The 19527-nt window shown below is 46.2% G+C and overlaps 1 long non-coding RNA gene across 38 annotated transcripts in view; it reads left to right on the top strand.

The window, feature by feature from the left end:
• Positions 1-19527, top strand: part of LOC144756055 (uncharacterized) — a 1542626-nt gene that overhangs the window by 1112750 nt on the left and 410349 nt on the right. The window lies entirely within an intron of this gene.

Here is a 19527-nt window from a genome sequence, read left to right as displayed (position 1 = left end):
GAAGAAACTGCCACAGAGGTAGTCAGGCCTAGCCTGGCAGAACCCCTGATGTCAGTGGACCCTTCCAAGGTGGGACCCAGTCTGGAGCAGGTAACCTGCCCCTCTCTACCCTGCCTCAGTCAGCCCAGGGCTGTAGAGGTCAGGGAGGCCAGTGTTGGACCCCAAGGGGCCCCCTGTCCAAAAGAATTTCCCAATCAGCAGATTAAGGGCACTGAAGCTAGTAGACCTAGCCAAGTGAAAATAAGACACGCTCCTGAGGGATCCCCCTTAAAATTAGTTAGGGACCTCCCACAGATGGACACTGTTGGGCACAGCCAAACTTGGGACCTGAGGGCCCCAGACCTGAACTGTCCCTCCAGTAAGCCAAACAGAGGGACCCAACCTCCAGCTGTAGGTAGCCAGAGGTTGACCCTGAGAGCCCAAAACAACTCAGTCTTGGAAAGAAAGGCCTCTATGGTGGAAAATGATTGGAGGAAGCTGAGCCCAAAATTAGTGGAGCCTCACTTCAGTACTCCATTTCAGCACCAGCCTTTTACTTTGCCAAAACACACCACAGGTAGAGATTCCCTATGGTGGAGACCCTCAGACACCCTTAGGGTGAGGGATTGCTTAGTGGACCATGAGATAGGGGGTAACCATGCCAGTGCTGGTACTTCCTTATATGGCCACTCAGGCAATATAGGCTTACCTGGCAAGGCTAGCCTTATCTCCTTTCGTTTGGGGGGGGGTTATGTAGGAAGGTAGATCCCTGACTATGGTTGCCCCCAACTTTTTGCCTGGTGTTTTGCTGGTTTTCTGACTTAGTTGACCTGGGGCCCTGCTATTCAGGACCCCAGGCCTACTGCTCTCTCTGTAAAATGGATTCCATGTACCCTAGGTACATATCTAATTGGATACTGAGTCACCTTATCAGTCCCTGTACAGTGTACCTTAGGTACCCAGGGCATAGGTGTACCCAGGGCCTACCAGGGGCTGCAGCATGTATTATGCCACCCCTGGCTGGCCATCCAAATCTGACACAACTGGCTGCACGACAGCTGGGGCAAGGTGGTGTAATCACCCTTTGCTTTAGATATAGTATACCTATATCTAACCCTAAAATGGACACACAGATCTCCTATCAGTCACTCCTATGGCAGGCCTTAACAATCCTGAAGGCAGAGTGCTTGGAATCGTGTGAGATGGTGCTCTGGCATGAGCTGAGCCTGTCTGCGGCTTTCGGGATCCATCCCTTAGCCGTTTCCATGATATCGCATACCATATACTCTTAAGTGCATTATAATCCTCGCGGTTACATGCCAACTCTGGTATCGCTTTATCAAAACATGTCGAGTAAGGTGTCATACGAATTGGAATACTAACCCCTCGCCAATTCTGGCGACGGGGTTAGCATTCCACCCTTCTAGAGGGACACGACATGTATGTAACCCCTAACCCCGGTTAAAGTCAAACAGAGCCTCAGCTCCACAAAATGGATGCTGCCACCGAGACACAAGTCTGCCCTCCTGCTGCTGGGAGTCCTCCCAGAGCAGGAGATAAGGACAAAGGGTTTCCTGCCAGGGGCGGTGCCAGCACCGTCCCAGACAGGGTTTTGTGTATTGTAGGTAGGCAGGGCTTTAGAGGAAGGTGACTGCACGTGGCACCCCGGTGCTCACTGTGCATAGGCTGGCTGGAACCAGTTCCAGGGTCACTCCAGACCCTGTGCTGGGGAAAAGCCCGCCAAGGAAGTGGGTGTAACCACCCCCCTCCTAGTCCCACCCCTAGGGCAGGACTTAGTCGCGTGCCAGCCCCTTTTTACAGGATAAAGGTAGGAACTGGCCCCCTTCCAAATCAGATCATCTTTGAATCCTGAAACTACTTTCCACGAAAGGAACTCAAGACTTCTTCCCAAGATTTCTCCCTTGTGACTAAGGAGTAGTCACCCTGCATCCGCAGGCACCATCTTAAGAACACTGCGGTCTGCTGCAAGTCTCTCCTCCGGATCAAGACTGCCCAGCTCGACGAGAACCGGCTTCCCTGGCACCTCTGACCTCTACCTGCATCATCAGTCACGCTGAGATTCGTGGGTGTGACGAGACCTCGAGGGACCGGCCATCTTCAAGACTGCACGACTTCTTTCCAGCAAGCCCGCCGAGTAAATTCCTGGTGAGTGCTTTGGGGTCCGAGAAGCCCCGACCCTGAGCAGCTCCAGCACCGAAGTGCAGCCTCCCAGCATCTCCACGATCTGCGTGGGGCCCTTCTGCTTTTTGCTGCTCACCGCGTTGTTTGGCTACTAGCCCGCTGGCTTGTGGCCTTCTGAACGACGCCCGACGACATTTCTGCTGCTGGTCTGGTTGCTCCAGGCTGGCCCTTGCTCCCTTCCAGAAGAGGAGCACCCCGGACCCTCCTGGTCCACTCAAGACGCCATTTTGAGTCCACCGCGTGGGCTTGAATTAGCCAAGGCTTGTTGCCCAATCCTGGGTAACTTCGACGCCGACAGCTTCATCCATCGTGGGACAGCTCGCCTCTCCATCCTGGTCGCCGACAACGCCTCCTGGTCCGTGAGATCTGCAGAGCCAGCGTCGCCCACTCACCTAGTCGAGGTGACTGCCATCCGGTGCCATCCTGGTGCCCACTTAATCACTGGCTAGTGATTCAAGAACTTGGTCCCCTCTGCTTTCAGGTTTTCTTCTTCCTTGATCCAGGCTTGGATCCATCGAACTTTCCTTCACTGGTCGCCTGCCAGCAACTTCCTTCTTCCAGGCTCCTGGTCCGGCAACGAGATCCCCGACGTCTTTTCAGACCTATGCAGCTGCAGCCCCTGGGCTAGGTAACTTCGGCACTTCGGTGTCCCAGCATAGCCTCACTATCCTAGGGTCAGGATCCACTGTCGTTTTCTTCCCACCAGGTCGGGTTCGCCCGTGAACACTAACTTTGCCTTTACTAGCTCCCATAGACTTTGTCCCGCATCCCGCGTGAGAGTGCACACTCTGCACCCGAGTCCCCTAGGTCTCCTAGAAGTAATCTAACGATTCTATAGTCAAGTCCTAGCGAGTCCAAAGCCTATTAGTACTGTACTTACCTGCTAGTAATTTCGCATTCCACTTTTTAAGTATATGGTTTTTCGTGCCCCTCGGGCATTTGTGTATAACGTGCTAACTTAAGTATTTTCGTAAGAGTTTTGTTGTGTGCCTAGCACCCTGTCCTCATAAAGAGTACAGGGTTGTTGTGATTCTAATAAATACACTGTTTATTTTCATAACACTTGTGTGGTGTCCTTTCACTGGGTGTTCAAGGGGTAATGTGATGGTAAAACAGCTGGCTTAACACGCCCTCTAGAGTCTTAGCCTTAGACTGCTCGTATCCATGCTACTAGGATAGCTGGTCTATAAGGTTGACTTACAACCAATCATCAATAAGGGTTGTTTGGACTGATATATAGTGATCACTAGAATAGTGAACACTGCACATCAGGCCAACTTCTCACACACAGCCTAGCTGTTCTCTCTCTAAATTGACAACCATGTACTTTAGGTGCATTTACCAATTGGTACTGGGCCACCTTATCAGTCCCTGTACAGTGTACCTTAGGTATCCAGTCTCAAAAAAGAGAGAGTTTCCCAGGGACCAGAAAGGACTGGGTTACAAATGGTTGTCAAAGAAAAAGTTCCTTCCTGTGTAATTATTTCAGTGGGGGACCATGAGGCCTATCCATGTCAATTGACAATTTATAATTTGCAATTGAGGCAGATGAAAAACAAATTTTTTTTGCTCCACACTAGGATAATTTTATACTTTAACTCGATATTTATTTTCATAAAAAACTCTTGTATAAAAATTGAATTCAAATGTGCATTTGATTATACACTAAGGTGCTCTGGTACAGTGTTATATATACTAGCTAACAATTCCGTATTACGGTTTCTATCACAGAGTCACCCATAAGTGATATGAAATCATATTTCAAAAATTTACAAATTAAATAGAAGAGTAAAAACACATCATGTACATTAAAAAGTCCCCTTGTCGACGTGTTTTCTTGTAGTTTGGTAACATCAATAAAAAACTACCAAAATGGTGCCTAGAATATTTATAACGGGTCATTCCCGGCTCATGCAAGCGGAGCCCGGCGCACATAGAACTATAATAAACTACCAAAATGGCGTGTAGAACTCCCACGATGGGTTAAAATCCACAATTGTGGAACAATTAGGGAGTAATTGAACAATTAATATGTGTATAAAAAGCACGCGGTTAATGCAGAGATCTCGTCATTTCCTGGGAAGCAGCGGGTAGCCAGAAGGAGGAATTGCCGAAAGCGAACAGGTGAGGTCCCGGAACCTGTAGCTAAAGCCGATCACGCTGGAGGGTAGTCAGGGCAGTAAATACATTTAAAGCCTGCGGAGGGATAACAGTTAGAGAGAGGCCGCATAGGTCGAGTGACACTGACGAGCGGCGGTCATGCTTCGCAGACACATACTGATAAGATAACAAGGACACTGTATGGCCACTTGGCCCCTGTCTCAAATATAGTCAGGAGGGAAAGCTTTTTCAGTAAGCCTAATTGTAAGTGATACGGGACTATCACTTTAATTTAAACAATCCATGTCCCAAGATATAAATTACAATCGACTTAAGGCCTAGTAACATACTCTCCATGAAAACAGTCAGGAGATTCTAGTTACAACTATATGTCTTATATCCCTTTTTTCCTGTTTACAACAGCTCTGAAAGAAAAGAGGAGAGCGTTGTCACTCAGGCCACGAGAGAAACGACCTATACTAAAATAGGTACCAAGATCATCATTAAAAGAGAGGAGGTGGTCAACCTGATTTAAATAACAGGCATAATACGACTGGTATGTATCAACAGGTCCCGCTATAAATTAATATACCTCACAAATATGGAAAACCATCCAAACTATATGGTACCATTTATATGTATCCCACAGGCACCGCAATCGATAAAACACCTGCAGCGCAAATTTAAAGACGCTACTGCATAAAAGAAGACACCATTGATCATGTGTCTCACCTGAATCGTATAAGTAAGTGATGTCTATTAGATGCGGACTACAACAGACTTGTATAAAACACAAGTCCATAAATTTATTAAATGCGGTTGTATTCCAGAAACTCCCTGGCCGTGAATTGAAGAGGCCCGTACTAGCCAGTATACCAGTAAAGATTAAATCATCCAGATAATTTAACAGAAGGACGTCTATTCTTTCATTAAAAGTAAGGATAGTATATGTATAAAATTCCCGAACAAATGCCCATTACTAGGATAACTCACATTAGGAACTCTACATTAATTATATGCATTCTGTGTTTTTTTTAGAAAGAAGAAGTATATTTGTTTTTAATTCTGTCCGTCCTGAGGAAGGTGCAACAAGTGTAACCAACGCACCGAAACGCGTCGACAAGGGGACTTTTTAATGTACATGATGTGTTTTTACTCTTCTATTTAATTTGTAAATTTTTGAAATATGATTTCATATCACTTATGGGTGACTCTGTGATAGAAACCGTAATACGGAATTGTTAGCTAGTATATATAACACTGTACCAGAGCACCTTAGTGTATAATCGAATGCACATTTGAATAAAATTTTTATACAAGAGTTTTTTATGAAAATAAATATCGAGTTAAAGTATAAAATTATCCTAGTGTGGAGCAAAAAAAATTTGTTTTTCATCTGCCTCAATTGCAAATTATAAATTGTCAATTGACATGGATAGGCCTCATGGTCACCCACTGAAATAATTACACAGGAAGGAACTTTTTCTTTGACAACCATTTGTAACCCAGTCCTTTCTGGTCCCTGGGAAACTCTCTCTTTTTTGAGATTGTTCGACAGCTCTTGTAGCTGGAGAGTGGGCGCTAACTTAAAATGGATACCCTACGTACTTTTGGGTTCACAGAGGATCAATTTAAACAACTGATAGGAGATTCCTCAAAAACCATCAATTCCATGACATTATCCAACAAGGATGATGAAAAATGGAACAAATTGTGGAACCTTAAGAAAAAAATGATACGCACTGAACTACACTCGGAGTTTATCATTCAATATTGTAGGAAAGGTATCATACCTGTTGGACTTCAAATTAGAAACGAACCAGGTTTGTTCGTGACTAATGAGAAGTTTAAGGAAAGCTGGACTCTAATCGCGAACAGATGTAGTCGCGACTGGATGTTGCTCATAATAGAGACCGCACAAGCTATTATCATTATAGAAAGGGAGGAGATAGAGACCCTAGAGAAACAACTTAATGAAAGTACGGCGTTGGAAGACGGAAGGAAAATATTAGAAGAGATAAAGGAAGACATCAGCGGTTACCAAGAGTATATGATTAATAAGAAAACAAATAAGCTACGTAAAGATATAGCAAACTATAAGAACGAATTAGTATATCCATACACTCAAAAGGACTATTATGAACAACCAGCCCCCACAGAATACAATGGTAAACAATTTACCTACAACAGAAACAGGTACTTCAGGAAAAACGTAACATTCTCTGACACCTCATATAACAGCTCGGAGTCAGATGGGGAGAGGAATCAGGACTCTAGAAACAGGACTGAGGAGAGAGAAGGAGCCCAAGTGACCAATAGAGAACACCAACCGGCTTTTTTAGGGCAACAACAAAGACGACACCAGAGAGGTTTCAGAGCACGGGGGAGGGGACGTCAAGGCAACCAACAGACAGGGGGAACCATGAGGAGGCCCTACATGCGGACCCGCAGCCACAAAGATTGGGATTAGATTCAGAACACCAAATAACCCCCACAATAGAATTAGAAAATCTAAAAGCCCCCATCATAAACCTCTCAAATAAAATACTCACAGTGCATGAAATAAGGGTTTTAGAAAAGGGACTGGGTGTTGCCCCTAGTACTACTGGCAGCAGATTTAACATAGAGAGGGATGTCAGAGATCTATTTAGGAAGATTAGGATAAAAAAGTTCTTTGACGGGAAAGAAAGGAGAGAAAATACAAATAAATCAGGCCTCAAACCACCATCTATTTGGACACCAAACACGACCATGGTAGGCCCAGAGGTAGACACCTTTGAAAAAGTGGTGACTACTGGCTTAGAGAAACTATTAGACACACAAGTGTGGACACAGAACAATTTATCTAAACTAGAAAGGGAAGCACTAAAATCCCTGTCATCCTGTGACGACATTACTATAAAATCTGGAGACAAGGGTGGTAGTATAGTTGTCTTAAGTACGGAAGACTATGAGAAAAGGATGTTTAAACTTCTAAATAATGAGATGCACTACAGACCCAGTAGTGTCAGAGAATGGGAAAATCTGAAGAAAAAGGTCAAAACTGTGGTAGATTACGCTAAGGAGGATAACATAATATGTGAGGATGAATATCGCTTCTTAATTAATGAAAATCCAAAGGTCCCGGCACTATATGGACTTCCGAAGGTTCATAAAAACCTGGAAGATCCCCCCATGCGACCGATAGTGTCAGGAATAGAGTCACTAACTGAGCCCCTCAGCAAGTATGTGGATCATTTTATTCAGCCACTTGTGGCTGAATTACCATCCTATATAAAAGACACAACCCACATGATCTCCAAAGTAGAAGGTCTAACATTCAATAAAGATACCCAATGGCTAGTATGCTTGGATATTGAAGCATTGTACACTAATATCCCGCAAGAGGATACAGTGAAAATGATGGACGATATTTTGAGAAATGACTTAGGCGATCTGACTGCCCAGAATACCTTCATCCTAGAATGCATCGAAATCATTTTGAAAAATAACATCTTTATGTTCAAGCGGGACTATTACTGTCAAATCAAGGGGACCAGCATGGGAGCAACATGTGCTCCCAGTCTGGCATGCCTATATGTAGGGAGATTTGAAACAAAGCACATCTACAACGAAATGTGTCCTTATTTTGAGAATGTCAAGGGATGGTCTAGATTCATAGACGACATTTTCTTTATTTGGGACGGTACGGAAGAGGACCTAGATCATTTCCTTGAATGGATCAACTGTGGTGATCCAAATCTGAGGTTCACTTCCAATAAAAGCCAATCAGCTGTAGATTTCTTGGACATTAGAATTTATGAAAAAGACCAAGCATTAAATGTGGAACTATATGTTAAACCCACAGATCGGAATACCTTGCTGCACCACACGAGCTATCACCTAAAATTCCAGAAAGATGGGATACCTTTTAGTCAATTCCTAAGGATCAGGCGAAACTGTAGTGATAGAAAGAGTTATGAAAAACACGCAGAGATCCTAAGAGAAAAGTTGGCACAGCGAGGATACCCTAAACGCCTAATTAGACAAGCTTACAAGCGTGCCAAATATTACAACCGAGAAAGCTTATTTGAGACAACCACCAGAACAATTGATCATAAGGATAATATCATTATGGTATCTGATTATAATGGCTTTAGCAACAAAGTCAAGAATCTAATTAACAGAAATTGGGGAATACTAAATAAGGTAGGAGCAACACCATTAGTAAAAGCCACGTATGCTTACCGGAGAAACAAGACTATTAGAAACCACTTAGTGCATATGTTCAAAGAACCTAAAAGTAATGTACAGAAAAACATTCTCAATAATGCGCCCATTAAGGGTAATCTGCCATGTGGTTCATGTACACATTGCAAAAGCATCATCAAAACAGATAAACTGGAAGTGAATGGGATCACCCATTGGATGAACGAGCATGTCAACTGCCGAACGTCTAATGTGGTATACCTGGTGCTCTGCCCTTGTAACAAATGTTACATAGGAGAAACAGGACGAGAAATACGCCCACGGCTGACAGAACACCGATCAGCAATAAGGCTCCAGAGGAAAAATGCCCCTTTAGTTGAACATTGGATCACAGAGAATCATAATCTGGATGACCTCAAGTGGTTCATTTTAGAAAAAATCAAGATTTCAGTAAGAGGTGGTGATTCCAATAAAAAGCGTAAACAGAGAGAACAGTTTTACATGTCTAAGTTCAAATCGTACTATTCAGGACTTAATGGCCGTGAAGAATGGGATAGAATGATCAGATAGTTTTAGACACATTAATGCCACTACTGTAGGAGCCATAACCAACAGGGCCCACACATGTCAATATGATTAAGAATATTGAAGTACAGCTATGCACAAATGAACAAGACATTGGTGATAAAATTGTGAAATACAGCAAATACTGTATAAAGAAATGTATAAACAATAAGAACTGTGGAGATTTTTCTTGCATTGAATAATCAGACTGAACAATGTAAAAAAAAGTTTATTTTAAGGAATGTAGATTGATGAAGTGTCGAATAACAGGATATTTGTTGTATTGCTGTTGTGTTGTGTTTTGTGGCGAGGGCAATATAAGACATGAGCAGGGAACTGCCCTTCAATCACCTATCCATTCTTGTTTATCTGTCCCTTTTGTACCAATTCGATAACGCATAGAGAAAGACTGCCGATAATAAGAAGGTTGCAAGTCAGACACCAGATCGAATAGACCACGCGCCATAAAAACTACCAAAATGGCGACCGTGATATCTCTCAGGTTGTAATATGATCATATAGGACACCATTCCTGCAGCGTGGAACAGTATTTTTCGTGTGATCACAAACACACGAATTGAGTGTAGAATAAAATATCAAGCATTTAGATTCTAATAACTTTCTTTTCCACTAACCCTGACAACTTTTGTGTTTAGACAATTAGTAGACGCACACCCGCCTTGTAACATCAGAAACCAGTAAATTGAAGTACCGTCATGTAACTGAGGCACACAATACGATGCCGATCCATATAAGCGGGTCCTTGTAGTTTGGTAACATCATAAATGGTGCCTAGAATATTTATAACGGGTCATTCCCGGCTCATGCAAGCGGAGCCCGGCGCACATAGAACTATAATAAACTACCAAAATGGCGTGTAGAACTCCCACGATGGGTTAAAATCCACAATTGTGGAACAATTAGGGAGTAATTGAACAATTAATACGTGTATAAAAAGCATGCGGCTAATGCCGAGATCTCGTAATTTCCTGGGAAGCAGCGGGTAGCCAGAAGGAGGAATTGCCGAAAGCGAACAGGTGAGGTCCCGGAACCTGTAGCTAAAGCCGATCACGCTGGAGGGTAGTCAGGGCAGTAAATACATTTAAAGCCTGCGGAGGGATAACAGTTAGAGAGAGGCCGCATAGGTCGAGTGACACTGACGAGCGGCGGTCATGCTTCGCAGACACATACTGATAAGATAACAAGGACACTGTATGGCCACTTGGCCCCTGTCTCAAATATAGTCAGGAGGGAAAGCTTTTTCAGTAAGCCTAATTGTAAGTGATACGGGACTATCACTTTAATTTAAACAATCCATGTCCCAAGATATAAATTACAATCGACTTAAGGCCTAGTAACATACTCTCCATGAAAACAGTCAGGAGATTCTAGTTACAACTATATGTCTTATATCCCTTTTTTCCTGTTTACAACAGCTCTGAAAGAAAAGAGGAGAGCGTTGTCACTCAGGCCACGAGAGAAACGACCTATACTAAAATAGGTACCAAGATCATCATTAAAAGAGAGGAGGTGGTCAACCTGATTTAAATAACAGGCATAATACGACTGGTATGTATCAACAGGTCCCGCTATAAATTAATATACCTCACAAATATGGAAAACCATCCAAACTATATGGTGCCATTTATATGTATCCCACAGGCACCGCAATCGATAAAACACCTGCAGCGCAAATTTAAAGACGCTACTGCATAAAAGAAGACACCATTGATCATGTGTCTCACCTGAATCGTATAAGTAAGTGATGTCTATTAGATGCGGACTACAACAGACTTGTATAAAACACAAGTCCATAAATTTATTAAATGCGGTTGTATTCCAGAAACTCCCTGGCCGTGAATTGAAGAGGCCCGTACTAGCCAGTATACCAGTAAAGATTAAATCGTCCAGATAATTTAACAGAAGGACGTCTATTCTTTCATTAAAAGTAAGGATAGTATATGTATAAAATTCCCGAACAAATGCCCATTACTAGGATAACTCACATTAGGAACTGTACATTAATTATATGCATTCTGTGTTTTTTTTAGAAAGAAGAAGTATATTTGTTTTTAATTCTGTCCGTCCTGAGGAAGGTGCAACAAGTGTAACCAACGCACCGAAACGCGTCGACAAGGGGACTTTTTAATGTACATGATGTGTTTTTACTCTTCTATTTAATTTGTAAATTTTTGAAATATGATTTCATATCACTTATGGGTGACTCTGTGATAGAAACCGTAATACGGAGTTGTTAGCTAGTATATATAACACTGTACCAGAGCACCTTAGTGTATAATCGAATGCACATTTGAATTCAATTTTTATACAAGAGTTTTTTATGAAAATAAATATCGAGTTAAAGTATAAAATTATCCTAGTGTGGAGCAAAAAAAATTTGTTTTTCATCTGCCTCAATTGCAAATTATAAATTGTCAATTGACATGGATAGGCCTCATGGTCACCCACTGAAATAATTACACAGGAAGGAACTTTTTCTTTGACAACCTTAGGTATCCAGGGCATAGGTGTACCCAGGGCCTACCAGGGGCTGAAGCATGTATTATGCCACCCCTGGCTGGCCATCTAAAACTGACACAACTGACTGCATGACAGCTGGGGGAAGGGGGTGTAATCACCCTTTGCTATAGATATAGTATACCTATATCTAACCCTAGAAATGGACACACATCCTCCTATCAGTCACTCCTGTGGCAGGCCTTATCAATCCTGAAGGCAGAGTGCTTGGAATTATGTGAGATGGTGCTCTAGCATAAGCTGAGCCTGTCTACAGCTTTCGGAACCAAGTCCTTTAGCTCTTTCCATGATAACGCTATACCATATACTCTTAAGTGCATTATCAACCTCGCTGTAAAATGCCAACTCTGGTATAACATTATCAAAACATGTCGAGTAAGGTGTCATACGAATTGGAATACTACCCCCTTGCCAATTCTGGCGACGGGGGTAGCATTCCACCCTTTTAGAGGGACACGACATGTAGGTAACTGAGAACCCCGGTTAAAGTTAACTCGAGCCTTGGCATCACAAAATGGATGCTGCCACCACAGACACAAGTCTGACCTCCTGCTGCTGGGAGTCCTTCCAGCGAGGGAGGCTTGGACAAAGGGTTTCCTGCCTTGGGAGGTGCTAGCACCACCCCAGACAGGATTTTGTGTATTGGGTAGGATAGGCCTGAAAGGAATGAGACATGCCTGGGGCACACAAGGTGCCCTGTGCATACACCGGTTCAAACCAGTTGCTGGGGCACTCCAGCCCCAGCTCTGGCGGGAAACCAGACAAAGGATAGGGGGTATAACCACCCCCCTTCCTGGTCCCACCCAGGGGAGGGACCTAGTCAGTAGTGCAGCCCCCTTTAGCAGGATAAAGGTAGGAGCTGGTCCCATTCCAAATTAGATTATCCTGAACAACTTTACAAGAAGAAACTCTGGACTTCGACGTTCTGCTCCACAGAAGACTGAAGAAATCTCCCTTGTGGGCAAGGAGTGTCCACCCTGCAACTGCAGGCACCATCAAGCGTACAGCGGCTTCCCTTTGTCGTCTTCCTTCAAGGATCCAGACTTCAGAGCCCGACGAGACCCGGATTCCCAGACCTCTCCGACCTCAACCTACATCTGCAGCACAGCTGAGATCCGTGGGTGCGACGAGACACGTGGGACCGGCCATCTTGAAAGAACCTGCACTTCGCTTTCAGCACGACTCCCGAGGTAAACTCGACCAAGTGCTTTGGGGACTGAGAAGCCCCAGCCCCGAGCAGCCCCTGCACCGAAGATCAGCCCTCCAGCATCCACGAGATCTGCGTGGGGCCCTTCTGCTTGTTTGCTGCTCGACGCGTTGTCTGGTCACTTGCCGGCTGGTTAGTGGCCTCCTAGACGACGAACTTTGAAATCTTTGCTGGTGGTCTGGTTGCTCTAGACTGGCCCTTGCTCCCTTCCAAAAGAGGGGCACCCCGGACTCTCCTAGTCCGCACCAGACGTCCTTTCCACTCACCGCGTGGGTTGCCTTTGCCAAGGCCTGTTGACTCCAATTCCGGATCCGACACCGCCGACAGCGAGAGCCTGCGTAGGACAGCTCGTGCCCCCATCCTGGTCGTGGAAGACACCTCCTGGTCCACGTGGCTGCAGAGTCAAGCGTCCACTCTTCACCTGATCGCGACGACAGCATCTGGTTCCTTCCTGGTTCCACACCGGTCACTGGCTAGTGACTTTGAACACTGTCCCCTCTGCTTTCAGGTCCTCTTCTTCACCGATCCACCCTTGGATCGCACCGGACATCTTCCTCCTGGTCGCCTGCAGCATCTTTTCTTTCAGGCTCCATTGACTTCAACGCGAGAACCCGACACACTTTGGCACCTATGCACCCGCAGCCCGTGGGTGAGGTAACGAGAGCATTTCGGTGCTCAAGGGTAGTGTAACTGTCCTAGTGTCGAGTTCCACAGTTGTTTTTGTCCTAACTAGTCAGGATTGTCCGTACTCACCTTTAACTTGAACTGTACTGTCCATAGACGTTGTTACGCATCTCGCGTGTGAGTTCACACTCTGCACACGCGTTCCGTGGGCCGCCTATTACTTACCTAGAGTTAGTGTAGCGTGTCCTACAGCCTCTGGACAGCTAATAATAATAATAATAATATAGCCATTTCTAGAGCGCCTGGCTACACTAAAACAGTGTGTCCCCGCGCTATAAATTGCTGTAAGGCCCTAGAAGGCAGAAGACCAGAGGGAGGGGGAAAATTAAGCTAGAAACACTAGATGTAGTTGGCAGGGAAAAGATGAGTTTTAAGTTTTGAACGGAATCTTGTTTCTGAGGGCTCCATACGAAGATCTATGGGCAGTTCGTTCCAGTGTTTACTTGCCAAAAACCTAAAGGAACGGCCTCCCATCCAGGCCTTGCGAATGCGAGGGAGTTTAAACAGCATTGCTCCGGCCGATCTCAGGTTCCGGATGGGGAGATTGACGGTAAGGAGCTTTTGCAGGTATCTTGGGCCCTTTCCTTGGGCAATGCGGTGGGCAAAGCAAAGCGCTTTGAACTTAATACGCTCCCTGATGGGGAGCCAGTGAAGTCTTGACAGAGCCAACTTCCCAGATGCTCTGCGGGGCAGATTGAGAACCAGCTGTGCAGCAGCGTTTTGTACACACTGCAGTTGGTGTAAGCCTTTCTTACTTAAACCTAAGAGCAGGGCATTACCGTAGTCAAGATGAGGTGTGACTAATGCGTGGATGAGGCTTCTCCTAGCGTTGATGGGAAGAAGGTCGAGGATTTTGCGAAGAGTTTTGAGTATGCTGTAGCATCTACCCGTGACTTTGCTGACCTGGTGTTTAAAAGAGAGATCAGCATCAAGCATAACTCCGAGGTTCCTGACTGATTCCGATGAAGATGGAATTGCGCTCCATTTCTTCTATCGACATTCACATTCCACTTACTTAGTATATGGTTTGTCGTGCCCCTAGGGCACCATTGTAATTTTGTGCAACTTGTCGTATTTTTGGTGTGCATTATTGTGTGGGGGATTTTAACCTTCCGTTTTTCAAACGTGCGATTTTAAAACTGTTTGCACTTGCACTTTACCATTTGGCGCGCAGACTCCCCGGTCCACCGCAGCCTTCATTGCTGTTTGTTGTGGAGGGAGGAACAGCGCTGGTACTTCTCTTCCAGGGGATCCTCATCAATAGTCATAAGCATTAGAATATTCCCGCCCATGCGCGGGACCCCGGAAACAATATATTATATGTGCCCCACATATATATAGACATATATATATAAATATATATATATATAAAAATAAGCAATTGCAGCCAAATAAAACAATAGAGCTGGAATATGCAGTGAAGAATTTCCACAATACAGTGTATTTTGCATTAGAAACATGAGAAACAACACCAATGCTTGTTTAGAAACTGTTTTAATGCTTAGAAAACAGTAGAAATTCTCATAACACACTGTAAGCATATACAGCTCCCAGGCTGCATTGCAAAATCCCAGTCTAAAAAGACTGAAAAGCTAACCTGTAGCTGAATGTACTAAAACTGACACTGTGCCTTTAAGGCACTTCAGCCCCTAGCTTCCCATCATGCCTCAGGGGTTACAGTTAGGTCAGTTGTTCTTTCCGGCTCCTTCATGAAGGACCCTGGATACTCAGCTCCACATTTTTCTGCCTTCTTCAGTCAGAAAATCTTCAAAAAGAACAATTTTTTGATTTACTTTGACTTTTCACATCAGAGTCAAGTAAATAACTGCTTAGCAGTCAATTTTTTGTGAGGTTTTCCTTTCAGGATGCCCTCATTATTTGATGATTGCCCTTCTTGTGGCCACAAGAAGGCAAAAACGGACTCTCATGAGGTCTGTATTTTATGCTTGCCAGAGGATCATGATCCTAAAGACTGTTCTCATTGTAAAAATCTGTCTGACAGAACTCTTAAAGACAGAGAGAGGAACAGGCTCTATGGTCTGGCCCAGAGATCCATGAGAGGAAGATCTGCAGAGAGGAAGAGTTCAAAGAGACCCAGAACTCCCTCCAAAGGCAAGTCAGAGCGTCCATCAACCTCAGCACCGGGCTCGGCGCTGAAAAAACGACATCTGATGGACAGTTCGAGAGAAAAAGCTCCGTCGACGTCGAGATCGGCGTCGATGAGGAAATCGTCGTAGAAAAAAGGTTCGCCGTCGTCGAAGAAAGCTCCGCCGTCGTCAACTAGGCGACGATCGGCGTCGAGAGAAGCCACGAGATCGCCGTCGACGAGAGGTTCGACGTCAAGACATAAGTCAACTCCGCCGCCGTCAACCAGGCGACGGTCGGCGTCGAGAGACAGATCACACTCGCCGTCGTCTCGACGTCGACAGGCTTCGAAGAGTGTGACACCTCCGCCGACGTCTCCACGGAGGCGCTCGGCGTCGAGGAGCAAGATCCCCCTCGGACGATCGTCGTCGAGGAAGGGATCATCGAAGGCACGTCGGCGCTCGTCGTCGAGGATGTCCGATCCTCCGCCGTCGCCGCATGCCAGGTCGATGACATCTCCGTCGCCGACAGATCAACGTCGGCCGACGTCGAGAGCTCCGTCGACGGCAGGGCTATGCCGTTCGACGTCGAGACCTCCGTCGACGGCAGGACAACGCCGTTCGGCGTCGAGGGAGAAGACTCCGTCGTCGGTGCATCATCGCCGATCGACGTCGAGGGACCGCAGATCATCGTCAAAGCATTCAACGCCGAAGGTTATCACCCCGTCGACGCCGCAGAGGCGTTCGACGTCGAGGGAAAGGCTTTTGAGACGTCCTCCAACGCCGGTGAGACGGAGATCTCCTTCGGTGCCTTCGACAGTCCTAGTGACACAATCTGCTTCACTCCATTCCTCCTCAAGTGCCTCGGGTTCAACGGGGTCATCTTCTAGGAGTAGGAGTCCGGTTCAGAAGAATCCCCAGCGGGGTTACACTTCACATATAAGACTCTCGCCAAGATGGTATGCTCCTTTGAGTAATTGGAAGGATTCTAAGGCACCAGATAGACTTCAAAGGTACTTGAGTCCAGTCCACGGGTCTCCTCTTCAGCAAGCAGAAGAGGCAGATGGACAGAGTCCTGCCATTCACCGATCACGCTCACGAGAGAGAAGAGCGGACAGGTCGCATGCCCCTAGGGTCTCCCGATCGCCAAGGAGGGAGCAACCCAAATCTCGAACACCGAGAAAGGAGGTACGGACTGAGAGATCGAGATCTCCAGTACATCAGAGGGTATCACGTTCTCCTCGAAGGGAGGAACGACCTAGGAGATCGCCGGTGAGGAAGGAGCATTTTCACCACAGGAGAAGAAGAACTCCATCATCCTCTCCTCCATCTTCGCCTAGATCTTCTAAAGGGGACTACTCTCCGACACTGGCAGACAGCCCTCGCTCAAGAGCTTCCCCTCTTGACGACGTCAGCACGTATCTGGACGTTTTGCAAAGGGGTGCTCACAAGCTGAATATAGAAATGACCACTCCAGAGGTGTCCACTACTGTGATTTTTGAGACTCTTCATCACAAATCATATACACGGCCGTTGCTCCCATTAGTTCCAGGAATAATGGACCCAATCAAAGAGGTTTTCCTCACGCCAGCAACGATCAGGGCAGTACCGGCACGTATCCAGAAAAAATATAGGCCGGCTGACTCAGATCCTATCTTTGTTAAAGGTGAGCCTGCGGCGGACTCAGTTATTGTAGCCTCAGCTAGGAAGAATCACACAGTCGCTCCTTCTTCATCAGTTCCTCCTGACAAAGACAGCAAGACGCAGGATTCTTGGGGACGCAAGGTATGCAGCACAGCAGCTTCATCCCTGAAAGTCTCTAGTGCATCAGCCCTTCTGGGAAGGTACGATAGAGCCCTATGGGACTCCATGGAACGATTCAAAGGGAAATTGCCCAAGGAGGACCAGAAGGACTTTGAGGAGACCGTGACGGAGGGCTGTTTGGTGGCAAACCAAATGATTAGTTCATCAGCAGATAACGCCCTTCTAGCTGGACATAACTATTCACATGGGATATGTGCGAGGAGATCCTCTTGGCTGCGTTTAACTGGGCTCAAACCAGATGCACAGCAACGCATCCTCAATCTGCCTTTTTCCAGATCTTCACTCTTCGGGGAGCATGCCGATCAGGAAATGGCCCGTATGAAGACTGAGTTAGACACAGTAAAGGCAGTAGGTCTGGAAAAACAGAAAGCACCGTTCAAACGACGCTTCAAGACCAACAAGAACCGGGGAGGCCAACAGAGTGTTCAAACCCCTCAATGGTCTCAAAACAAGCCACAAGGAAAGCCACAGTACAGAGGTGGAAGGTCGAGCAGAGGTAGAGGCGGACATCATCAGTCCTCTACCACACCTAGAGGAGGCAAGGCCTGAACAGTGGCTTCCTCTGACACCGTTACCCACTCCAGTGGGAGGAAGTGCTGCACAACATCTGGCAGAGTGGGTCAGCATCACGAAAGATCGGTGGGTGCTGAATATACTGCGCAATGGATATGCGCTACGTTTCAGGAAGAAACCACAACCGACTCCTCCAAAAAAGTCTCGCTCGTACCAACTAGAGCTCCTCAAAAGGGAAGTGAGCGTCCTCTTACAGAAAAACGCAATCGAAGAGGTACCCCTATCCCAAAGGGGGAAAGGAGTGTACTCAAGATATTTCCTTGTCCCCAAAAAAGACCAAGAAGGAAAATTCAGACCGATTTTGGATCTTCGACTCCTCAACAAAGTGGTGGTCAAAGAGAAGTTTCGCATGTTGGCACTCCACCAAATATGTCCTCATCTACAAATCGGAGATTGGATGTGTTCGGTGGATTTACAAGACGCGTACTTCCACATTCCTATTACACCAGGTCATCGAAAGTACTTGAGGTTCCTGGTAGGATCCAAGCATTATCAGTTCAAAGTACTTCCTTTCGGACTCAAATCCGCACCAAGGGTCTTCACCAAGTGCATGGCAGTGGTAGCGGCGTGTCTACACAAAAAAGGTCTCTTTGTGTACCCATATCTAGACGACTGGCTCCTGAAGAGTCCGTCCCCTCGTCAAGCCACCAAAGACTGTCACCTGTGTCTCCAACAACTACACAGGCTCGGCCTCCACGTGAACACAGAAAAATCAGTCCTGCAGCCCACGCAAACTATCCACTATCTGGGTGCAGTTCTAGACACAAAGTTAGGAAGAGCGTTTCCTTCGCAGGAGAGACTGTCTTCCATGGGGCAAAAATGCAAAAAGTTACTTCAGTTTCCTCGTCCAAAGGTGCGAGAAGTAGCGTCTCTTTTGAGCTCCATGGCGTCCTGCATCTTCCTGATACCGAACGCCAGGTTGAGGATGCGGCCTCTACAAGAGTCTGTGGAGGATCAGTGGGACCAAGCGACGGGAGATTGGGAGGACCGAATCATCCTGTCTCAATCAGCACTGACCTCAATAAAGTGGTGGACTCGCCCTCGGAATGTCCTGCAGGGAGTCCCTTTTCAGCAACCTCTTCCTTCGCTGTGTGTGGTAACGGACGCATCTCTAGAAGGCTGGGGTGCTCACATGGGTCATCTTCAGATTCAGGGTCGCTGGTCGACCAACCTTCAGACATACCACATCAACATGCTGGAGCTTCGAGCAGTTCATCTGGCGCTCAAAGCGTTCTTTCCAGCAATATCAACGGACAAAATCCTGGTTCAGACGGACAACACTACAACTATGTTCTATCTGAACAAGCAGGGAGGAACTCGATCTCGCCCTCTGTCTCTGGAGGCCCAGACAATCTGGCACTGGCTTCTGGCTCGGGGTCTGTCGGTGGTGGCAGTGCACCTTCCAGGCGAGCTAAACACAAAAGCGGACGCACTCAGCAGGCACTTCGAAGATCAGCCAGACTGGGTGCTACACGACGAAGTGGTCGAAGAACTCTTCCGTTGCTGGGGTCGTCCAGACATAGACTTATTTGCGGACGACGAAAACGCCAAATGCCACGCCTTCGCGTCCAGGTTCCACCGGCC

The sequence above is a fragment of the Lissotriton helveticus genome, chromosome 5_1 (genome assembly GCF_964261635.1).
Source record: "Lissotriton helveticus chromosome 5_1, aLisHel1.1, whole genome shotgun sequence".
NCBI classification, from domain to species: Eukaryota; Metazoa; Chordata; class Amphibia; order Caudata; family Salamandridae; genus Lissotriton; species Lissotriton helveticus.
The sequence above is the reverse complement of the archived record's forward strand: the minus strand, read 5'-3'. Positions and strand labels throughout refer to the sequence as shown.